This window comes from Tyto alba, unplaced genomic scaffold (genome assembly GCF_018691265.1).
Source record: "Tyto alba isolate M040663 unplaced genomic scaffold, T.alba_DEE_v4.0 Super-Scaffold_44, whole genome shotgun sequence".
Classification (NCBI taxonomy): domain Eukaryota; kingdom Metazoa; phylum Chordata; class Aves; order Strigiformes; family Tytonidae; genus Tyto; species Tyto alba.
The window spans coordinates 4,459,845-4,470,753 of NW_024881320.1; positions in this window are offsets into that span (position 1 = coordinate 4,459,845).

Here is a 10,909-nt window from a genome sequence, read left to right on the forward strand (position 1 = left end):
GCATCATAGGGAAATTCTTCATCAAGAGCTCTTAACATTGAGCTTGTCGAATGCCATCTTCCCCTTTGTTTATTTCAACAAACAACTAAAGATACTCTGGCCATAAAGGTGGTCAAATCACCTCATCACTTTCTCTCTAACAAGCTCATACCTATGTACCATCATGGCTGCTGAAAAGCTGTGGATGGCTCCAAATCAGGATTTATTTTTAGGTTTCCAGACTGTGTATGCTCCTGCCAAAGGAGCCTGGTCCAAAGTTTATTCAAGTCCCCGATAAAAATGTCTAATGGCGTGAATGACCTTTGGATCAGCTCCAAAGACTGTGCACTGATATTAGCACTGGGGCTGGCTGGGGATTCCCTTTGGGAAGGCTGCCCAGTAAAGAGGCAGCTTGCACAAAATTGAAATTTTCAGGGAGAAAAACATCCTGATTTTGAACCCTCTTTCCTTTCAGAATAAAGAAATAAAAATACACTTTTTTTTTTTTTTTTTCCAATTAAGAAAAGTCAAGAAGCAGTATTTTCTTCAGGGCCAGTTGGAACAAAATCAGAAAACTGTGTTTTGGTTTAAATGTGTTCAATAAACCATTAAAACCTCATTTCCCTATAAGTACACTGCCTCACTGGGACTGTGGTTTAGATGTCTCATCTTTCCTGCAGGCTCTTTCCTAGAGGACTACATCTGCCGTGATGCAGAGTGGACTCTGAGGTCTGCGAGACATGATAGCAGCTACGCACTGTCCCATGAAAAATATGGGTATTAAGTTCCTGGATGAGAGCTGCCAGGAGGAAATACAATTCAAGGCTAATGTTCAGGGTAGAACAGAGTTAAAGCAAAGATTTTTGAGTTAATTGAACAAACTGAAGTGAAGCATGTCAATTTGGAGCATGCCAAAACATCTACTTTTGATCAAAAAATGTCAGAGTAAAACTCACTTCCCTCTGCAAACCAAGATGTTTTGAAATTTTATTCCATGAAAAATTTGGAAACATCAGTGTTTCTCCACAGCCAGAGAGAAACAAAAGTTTCAAGGGAGCAAACCTCCCTTTCACAGCACTGCAATTACTAAGAAAGCAAGAAAGGTGAGGAAGAAAGGAGAAGTGAGAAGCTTACTGCTCTGTAGCTGATAGGCCCTGCAGAAATGACCACCCTCTCTCAGCAGCTGTCTGCCTTGCATTTCCAGGATCCTTTCCCAGGATAACAGGCAATCCCCCAGGCTGGAGAGATTAAAGAATTGCCAGCTGATGAGAAATAGTATTGAGTAACCACTTCCCTTGATGCCCCAGCTCACCAGGGCAGGAACACATCTCTAAGGCTTTGCAGGATCTCTCAGATCTAATTTGACCTTCATTACACCATTGTCTTCCCTGGAGGTATTCACAGTTCAACTAAGGGAGGCCAGAATTCATTCCTGTCTCACATACTCGCCACCCGGTTGACAGGCAGTGTGAAAGTAAAGTGGCATGTGGAGCAAGCACTGGGAAAATCACCTTTTGATCTCATTGAAGGTGGTCCTCAAACCAGGTCATGCTTGAGAGAACTGGCAGGGAGAATGAGGAGAGGCTGGGCTGCAGCTGTCTGTGTTGGGGCGGTCTCCAGTTCAGAAGAGTATTTGCCTTTCTCTCGCTGCCAATTTTGGAGCCTTTATAAATACCACACTGAAATAAAATGGAATAAAATAAATGATCCTCTTCAGGCACCCCACACCCTTCCATCACCTTCCCCAAGAACATCTCAACATCCAAGGGCTGCAGGGAAGCATGAGGGAGGGAATTATTGTTAAAAATAACCAGTCTAGGGAGGAAAACAATTTATGCTGAGTCTGGAGCAAGGATGAGGCTCCATTTCCTTCTGAGAATCAAGTGAACAATGTCATCCCAGAGCCTGCTGTGCAGTCACCAGTGACTTCCACAGCACAGCCCGTAACCGGCAGCAGCACAGATGGAGTCAGGACACGGTGTGGGGGAGCAGCTAGCCCCTTCCCTGTCACTTAGTTCACAAGCATCCCATCCCATCTTACCCTCACCAGTAAGTCTGTCCATTGATGTGCAAGGTCCTGTTTTTCCATGGAGCACAGAACTTAATTTGATAGCTATATGGCAGGATGCCTTTGTTCTGTGAATGCTCCTGGGCCCCACCATGGATTGAGGGATATTCCTTGGGGATCTGATGCTCACAGACAGATATTACCTGCTGGGAATTGGTGAATAAGAGCTCTAGGCATTTAGCCACCTCTTCTGAAGAAGGTGCTTGATCAGAGATGAGACAGAAGGTAGATGCAGCACTAATTAGCTTGGAATCACATGTGTTCAAAACACAGCTTTTAGGAGAGAATAATATCGCTTACCTTCAAATTGGACCGTGTGATCTGTAAATGTCAACTCTGGAATATACACTACAGTGTGGTATTTACAGTGCCCTTTTATTATTGCTATTATTATTATTATTATTTTCCTTTTTTACCTGGGGACTGAATGTTTGGGGACTGTGGTAGGAGAGGTCTGTACATCTGGAAAGCGTCAGATTTAACGCCCAAAGTCATCAGCCCAGGTCAGCTAAAAGTACATGTTTGCTTCCAGCAGCAGCTGTGCAAACTCCTGTTGCCTCGGTTGTGCAGGGCTTATGTAAAGATTCCTCAAAGACAGTGCCCTCTTTGTGAGCCCATAGCTCTGCTGATCCCTGGCAATTCCAACCCCAGTTTCAAAAGAAATGGGCCTAAAATGGCACTCCCACCGCAAACAGATGTATTTCAGCCTCTGTCTAAGGCAGCATTCATTTCATCATGAAAAGGAAAACATCATAATTTAGGGTCACACGTCTCCTGCCTGTCAGTCAGGCACTGCCACCTATTTTTACAGCATCCCAGGGTGTTGTGGCAGTCTAGAGAACAAGTGACACACCTTTCCAAAAGCTGTTCAGAACGATACCACTCAGTGAGAAGCTCTGAGCTCCAAGCTGTGGTTTTGTCCCTGACTTTTTTTTTTTCTTTTTCTGCACAGGCTTGAAATAAAATATCTCTGTGTGTATTGCACATTTTTTTCTATTGTATATTGTTTTTCTTTACTTTCCATTGCTTTATGGACTTGCCCTGTCCACTGCAAAATCTGTATTGCAGGTTCAATGTTAGAACTTTTCTCATGGTGCCACAGCATGTGGGTGGACCAGATGTACCATGAGAACAAGCTCTCTCACACCAGCGGCCAACAGCTGAACAAAACTATACATATTGTAAGAGAAGCCAAATTTCACTCACTGACTTCAGTAGCTTTCAGTTGCTCTTGGTTTACATTGAGATTGAATCTGGCCAATTTATTAAACCTAATAAACAAAATTATAATTATAAAAAATCCAGTAAAACTACTGGGCATCTGAAGGAGGCACAGAGACTATACAGAAAACAATCCCAAGCATCCCTGCCTTGTAGCCAAATATTATATCTGCAGTGCAAAGAAAACACCTCCATATTTACAGTTTGGTGTGAGTTTTGATCATGTAATAGCTTTAGGGTTCAAACCACTGCTCATTAAATTCAACAAGAGTCTTTGCATTGACTTTAATGAGCTCTGAGTCAAGACGGGACATAGAGCATTTTACCAAGAATTCAAAGTGGAAAAAAACCAACTCTGGTAAAGCTCTTACCTTGGTCTGTCTGAAAGTTGAATGCCTGAAGGGACCATGCTCCTCTTGCTCTGCAGTTTTAGCCTCCATGGGTAAAAAGCCCTGCTGAGCCCCTCCTGACGGGGCCAGAGTTCCTCATGCTGAAAAGTCCACTAGCAGATTTCACTACAATAATTTTGTGACAGTTAACACTACATTGTAGAGAAAGTGGGCAAGAAAACACAAGGGAGCAAAATCCAGCTCATCAATCATCCTTTTCACTGACACTGTCTTTACATGGGTTGTTTTTACCGGAAACATATGCCTAATAATTGCCTATATTCCTTGTTTTTTCAACATCATTTATATGGCAAATGCCATTAGTTACTGTGCCATGGTGATTTAAAGCTGAAAACCTACTGTGACCTGAACCAAAAAATAGATTAACTTATCTGCTTTAACAAGGAGTTGCTTGAAGTCTTATAGGAAATACTGCATGAACTTACATTTCATATGGCCAGTAATTGCTTTTCCTGTTATTTTTCTATTAAAGAAATACAAAAGGAAATGGGAGCTGTGTGCATAATGGGGACTGGGTTGTAGTGCTTTAAATCTGCAGGTCATCAATTCAAGGCAATTTAGCTGATGACTCCAGTGGCCTCATCTCAGCTGTCAGGGGACAGGTGACCACACCTGGCTGTCCACTGATGTTCAGACCTTGATGGCAGGTCAGTAAATGCAGAGAGCTTTGACTGACCAGCCTAGCCCAAGCTTAAATGACATGCCTGGGAGTATTGTTTAAGACTGATCTGTTAAGCAGCTGGATACAGCACCATCAGACAATGATGGGAGGTACCTAGGTCAGTCCCTCTGAGCACCACATACAGAGAGGTCAGTCTCTCTCTGTCTTTGATTATTACAGAAATCAAAAAAGGCTGCGTAGATTCCTAGTGATACAGGGTTATTCTTGGATAGCCGTGGGGGAGTGCTTTGGGTGAGGGATCTGCTAAGAGCCTGCTGATAAGGATAAACAAAAAGGAAACTTTTCAGCAAAATGACCCCTAACAACGAATTTACTGAGTTCCAGCATCTATGGACTGATATCCTTCAAGAAGGCTCAATTCTCAGCTCCCATTCTTTCATTATGAGAGATGCTGAGATCACGAAGCAACTAGTTTTTAGTGGGATATTAACTTAGACATGGGAATCAAAGACTTTTAACTTGAAAGGGTCCATAGGACAGTGAGTTCTGACTTTTTTTTTTTTTTCCCCCATTTGTGGACTCTCAGCAGTGATGCAGCTCCTGTACAGTAAATTTAAGCTGGCTAAAATTGATTTTCTTGGTTTCCTTCCACATATGACAGGTTGACAGCTACTGCTCTTGGAAGAAGATGGCCTTCCAATCCTCAGGTCACCATATGGTGCACAAATAATTTCTTTAATGTCATACCTGATTTAGAGCTGTAGGAAATAGAGCTAAGAGACAGTAAAGCCATCTCCCTCATTGTCCATCACATGTTACTGTGTCATGCCCTGTTTTCAACATGCCACATCTCAACAGGCAATTTGAGAGCTGTGGTTGTCTTTCTAAGTTTTATAAATGTGGTAAATGGGGTGGATACCTGCAGAAGAAATGTGCCATTGACTGTTAGACATTAGAGGAGGCAATATGTGTCATAAATCAAAGAGGTACAACACTATCACAACAGGCTAGCCAAGAATATGAACTTTGAGAGTCCTTATGATGACACCTATTTGTTGAGCCAAGAATTTAATCTGTAAACTGCTCAGTGAGGTTTTATACCCTTCCTCTGGTCCTGCATTCTAAATGATCACTTAAAAAAAAAAAATCTGAAGAAAATGTTTAGCTTTTTTCTTGGGGAGAGTTATCCTCGCTGTTATCCACGATTCTTCCATTTTTTAAAAACTCCAGAAAACCTTAAACTGTGAAACACTTATTTTTTGGAAAGATTTTTTAATTCTTCAGAGTAGTTTTTGGTGTGATCCTGTTTGTCTTTAACCACGCTTAGAACAGAAGTGTCCTTCCCACTGTGATACTTTCCCTTGCTTGTCACAAAACTAATCAGGTTAGAAAAAAAGAAGTAGGAAACACAGTGTATGTCTAGAAATCAGGGAGAGTAAATGTACCAGCAGAGAGCCACCTTGTTTCCACTGTCAATGAAGAGTAACTGAAGGAAAGCATATTAGATATCATAGCAGATAGTATTCCTGCACGTGGTGTTTCTTCTGCTCCCATTGCATCTTCTTCAGGCTTTCATTCCTTCAACTCTGCTCCTTTGTAGGATTTCATCATCAGGCTTTATGAGTTATATTTTCTTATAGTAAGGGGTGATGCTTCCTTTGCATGGAAATTCTTCCATGAAGGAGGATTCGATTTTAATCTTTTTTTCTTCAGTCAAAAAAAAAAAAAAAGGCTCCTTCAGGCTCCACAACCTCAGGTAGCTTAACTGAGTTAACTAATCTGCTGTGTCTAACTCAATAAGGCAGTTCTAAACAAATGCAATTATTAGAAAGTGAGAACGCACCAGGCAGGGTTGTCACTAAATCCTCTACAGATCAGAAGTTACATCCCTCTAGTTTTCAAGCTCTTTGTGGTTCAAGTTACCTGTTACCACAGTGGCATCAGTGCTATGCACCCTTGGAAGCCTAACCACTAGACCTGCAGTGCTAAGCGAGCTGTAGCTGTCCACCAGTGATTCTGAACATGGTTAGATCTGAGCAAGTGAATTAATCTTTGAGCAGTAGTGACATTATTAGCTCTTCTACTCTGCCCTGTGGATGGAAATGGAGGCAGCTACAGTCAGACCTGACTCTGAGTAATTATTCAAATAGAACTTGTTAGTGTTAGCAGGAAACCATGCTATAAATGTTTGTTATTCCAGAGTTGCATTGAATAGGCAGAGTCCACTTCCAGTTGGGCTGTTTGGGGACAGCCATGAGCATGAGTCTGGAGCCTGTCTGGGACTCCCTTTTCTCAGTCTGAAGACACAACTACACAGAGACACTGTCTCTCCTTTCTTCCTAGTGTAGTGCTTAGTCCAAATGAACAAAGCAAGACAAGACACCATTTGGATCAGAGAGAGATCACCTACCCTCCAGGTGAGGTGTTAATCCAGCCCTGCATTCACTTTTTGGCAACAGACTTCACAATACCCTTACAGCCTTAAAAACCATGAGGTGCAAGTACAGATAATCTCTAAATGCTTTACTTGCACCATAAAACAAGGCACTGGTCTTATTCCTATTCTGCAGCTGGACCCAGAGACAAGGTGGACTTGCGCCAAGAGGGGTCTGGTTCTCTGGAACGTCCTGCCACTGCCTCCCAAACAGGCAGCCCACTTGGCCTCTGCTAGCACCGGGCAAAGCTTTAGTTCTTAGTTTTTGATGCCTTATTCAAATCCCGCCGCAGTCTCTCCACACGCCAGTTCAGTGTGAGAACAGGCCCATTGGGGTTGCAGAGCGTTCCCTGCAAGCAGGCAGAAGGGCCATGTAAAAATCAAATCCACATGACTGTATTTACAGGCAACCAAAGAGAGGGTTGCTTTTCCAAAAAAAACTTTTCCATGTAAAAGAATTCTTAATCTCCCCTTTGACTGTCATTGTTGAAATGATGGCTTCGCAGGCTTGAAATTTAAGACCCTATCGGCGTCTTTTCTGTTAGCTGTGATTTATGAATGGTTTCGCTGTTGATTATCCTCCAAGATTACAGCACAGCAGCCCTGACAGACAAGCAGAGAAAATTTCACAGGATAACGGGCAGGTCCTTCTCCCAGGCAGTAAAGCAAGGAGATGTGTTTTGACTCAAGTATGTAACAATATCAGCAAATGCTGACTGGACTCCACAGGTAATCGAATACTCTGCATGTAGTGCCCTACTCAAAGGCCAGCAGAGTCAGCAGAAATCTTTATGATGATTTCTCTGTGCTTCAGATCCTTTGCTCATTCTGTAATACAGCATTCAGTTATTTTGTTGCCTTGATTGTGGCACAAACTATACAAACTGCAGTCAAATATGAGAAGCAAAATTTGCATATAACCCTATGCATGTTCTTCAAAGATCATCCTTCTTTACTGCAGTTGCAAAGTCTATTGTCTTGTCTGGGAGATGCAGGCTTTATGTCAAGCCCAGGATATTCAAAGGAAATTTGCTTCCTTTGATTTATCTCCAAGAACAGGCACTCCTGACCCCAGAAAAGGAGATTTTGTGGCTTTCATTCCCATTTCCTGCTAGACAGTTTGTTCCGAGTCACTGCTAGAAGGGACTGTTTTTCTGGTGAGGGTAACAGGGCCAAGGCGGGTGCAGCCATGACTTGAGGGAGCTGCATAGCATTCCAGTTGTTTGCACAGTGGAGGACTGACACAGCACTAGCAGGAGACAGGAATAAGCTACTAGCCCTTGTAGTGACTTGGCAAAGCCACATCTGAGGATGCTGCAAGGAGACCAGGTATCTCCTGGGGGAAGCTCTCAGAAGCAACTACCTATGTTTGTTTCCTTCTGGGCTGTGGCGTTTGCTGGACCAGACAGCCAAGACACAGAGTCCAATTTCTGATGTAGAGGCTGCCTAAAAATAAATGACTAGACCTCTCAGGAGGTGATTTTATTTCTTGATAAATAGCCTCTGCTTTTCAGGAATAAAGGTTTCTTTGATTTGAACTCTGCCACGCTGCCCTGCAAAATGAATCATTGCTGGCATGTGGTTTCCAGGTCCAGCATTATGGATGTGCTTCCTGCTCTTTGTATTATCATCTGGACCTGTGCAGTGAGCAGTGGTTTGCCACCCTTGTGCTTTGGGTCATTTTGGACTGAGGTGAACAACTTCACAAGGTGCCAGGCAAGGGTGATCTGGGCCTCACATACCTGGGTCCTGCTCTGTGGTCATACTCCCCTCAATGATGCTGCTGCTTCAGTGCCTTTCAACACTATTGTCAGGAACACACTGCAGAGAGGAAAGGCTGCACCTCTTTGGAGGAAACCAAAGACCATAGTGACATGCAACCGTGGCCCAAGCCATTCGTACTGTCACTAGTTATGCTGTGGGTGTTCTGAAGGATCAGGTTCATCAGTGAACAAGAATGGACATTCCTAGCATTCTTCCCATTTTGCCACCCAGCCTGCTTCAGAAAAAGTCCTGATGTAGGTGTTTGTATCCTGTCTCTTTCTTCCCTCACTGTATTTGTCTTTCAAGCCTGGCAGCAGTGGAAAGAAACTTAACATGTGATGCTGACATTCTGCCACCATGTCTGTAGCACAGCAGATTCCTAAAGTCCTCAAATCTAGCTAGGAAAACAGGAGGCAGAGGACTCATCAAAGCATGGAGAGGTTTAAATCCCAATGGATTCAAGGAGGGATATTGGCTTTTATCCAGAAGCAGGGCTGCTCACACCAGGAAGGCTGTCTGAGTTCCTGTCCCCACGGCCCACGCAGTCCCTCTCCTGACTTCCCACCTGTGCTGCATCATTTTGTGCATTTTGATCTGATCATTGGTGATATATCTTACTAGTGGTATATTCATGGCTGGATGTTGTGGCATAGTCGCGCTGGATACAGGAGCCCAGCCAGAACCTGGACGTAGGGGAAGAGGGCAGAGAAAAGGTCAGAGTTGTAGAGAACTGCAAGGGGATCCCAGGAATACCACCAGTGAGAGAAGTGCCAGGTGTGAGTCCTATGGTACTTGTCAAGGCAGCCAGTAGCAGAAAGGAACAAACATCCAAGCATATGGACAAAGTCACAGCACTTAATGGAGGGATCTCTGAAGACCACTTAGCCCTCAGCAGATTTTGGTTTGTAAAGCCTTGTTTCACCTGGAAACCTCAGACACAACTGCATGGAGCTCAGTGAGCCAGGGTGCAGATCCCATCACATCCCTGATGCTCTGCTCGTTACCCGAGAAGAGCTGTCAGTGCCATGTGCAGTATCACCAGCCTGGCACAGAGCAGGTCTCTGCTCCTGAGCAGCACCAAGCCCCTGCAGCTCCCACCAAAGCACAGGGGTTTCATCACATGAATTTCTTTACCCATTTCAGGACTGGGCCTGGGGATTGCATTTTATAACAAAATAGACCAGTGAAAAAAAAAGTTGGAAAACCTCTGAGAAATGTGTGCTTCATAAAGCCCTCTTTAATCAATGTCAGAATTCCACCTCTGCCTGAGAGTGGATCTTAACAGATATGGTCCTGCTGGAATTTTCCCTAGTTTTCAGCTACTTGACTCCCCACTGCTTGTTTATTGTTGCTTTACACTCAAATTCCTAGCTTGGCAGGGTTATTCCTTCAGAGTTAGTGCTGCTATTGGAGACATTGTCCCACAGCCTATGCCTTCACACACTGCTGCCCTTGTACCACTGTGTTTGCACCTGTTTGACTACACTCAGCTGCTTCAGAAAACTTCCCTCCAGCCTTTTCCTTCCTCCCTGTCCCACCATACACACAAGAGCCCAGTTTCCCTATTCCCAAGCCAAGACACAGGAATGTACCAGTCCCTAGTGATTCCTTCCAGCAAATTAAGAATTGCTGAACTAAGGAGGGTTTCAGTAGATCAACATGGCCTGAACTGAAAATCTCACATTTGTTGTTTTCCTCCTTTAGTTGGGCACAGTGCAATATTTACGTCCTGTTTCAACTGGTCTAATTCTGCTACCCCATATATACATCTGTGCCTGCAGACTGTATCCTTCACTGAGTTTCCATTCAGGTAAATTTTCACTGGCCAAGAGCTTATGTTGTGGCTCCAGGAGGACTTCTGACCAAAGAACAAGTCATTTCTATCACAGTTGTCAGGACAGGAGCATTTCTTACCACGCTGTGCTTTCCACAAGAGCACTCCATCTTGGGTGAGCAACCGACTACTAATATTAAACAATAATAATAACAACAACAGCAACAATACCACCATAATATGTGGACATACATGCCCCGCAGAACAACAACAACAATAATAACAATACCACCACAATATTTGCACACACATGCCCTGCAGAACCCAGCAGTGGTTTTGCTAGTTAGTATTTCAACTGTTTAGAGCTCGGCAAACACTAAACCATGAACACCCACTTCTGTGCCAAACACATGTATTGTACTGAAAGATGTCTTTAAAGATATACGTTATTTAGCTCCAGGAAAAATTGGATTGTAGTTTCTCAAAACAAGAATCAGAAAAAACACTCTCCCCCAGCTGCTCCCCAAGGTAAAATATACCTCTCTAGGAGTAAAGGATAGCTTGCTCACTGCGGTCCAGTGTCTCTTGGCCCTGCTCCTTTTCTTTCCTTCGATTAAAGCAGCTCTGAAGACACTCC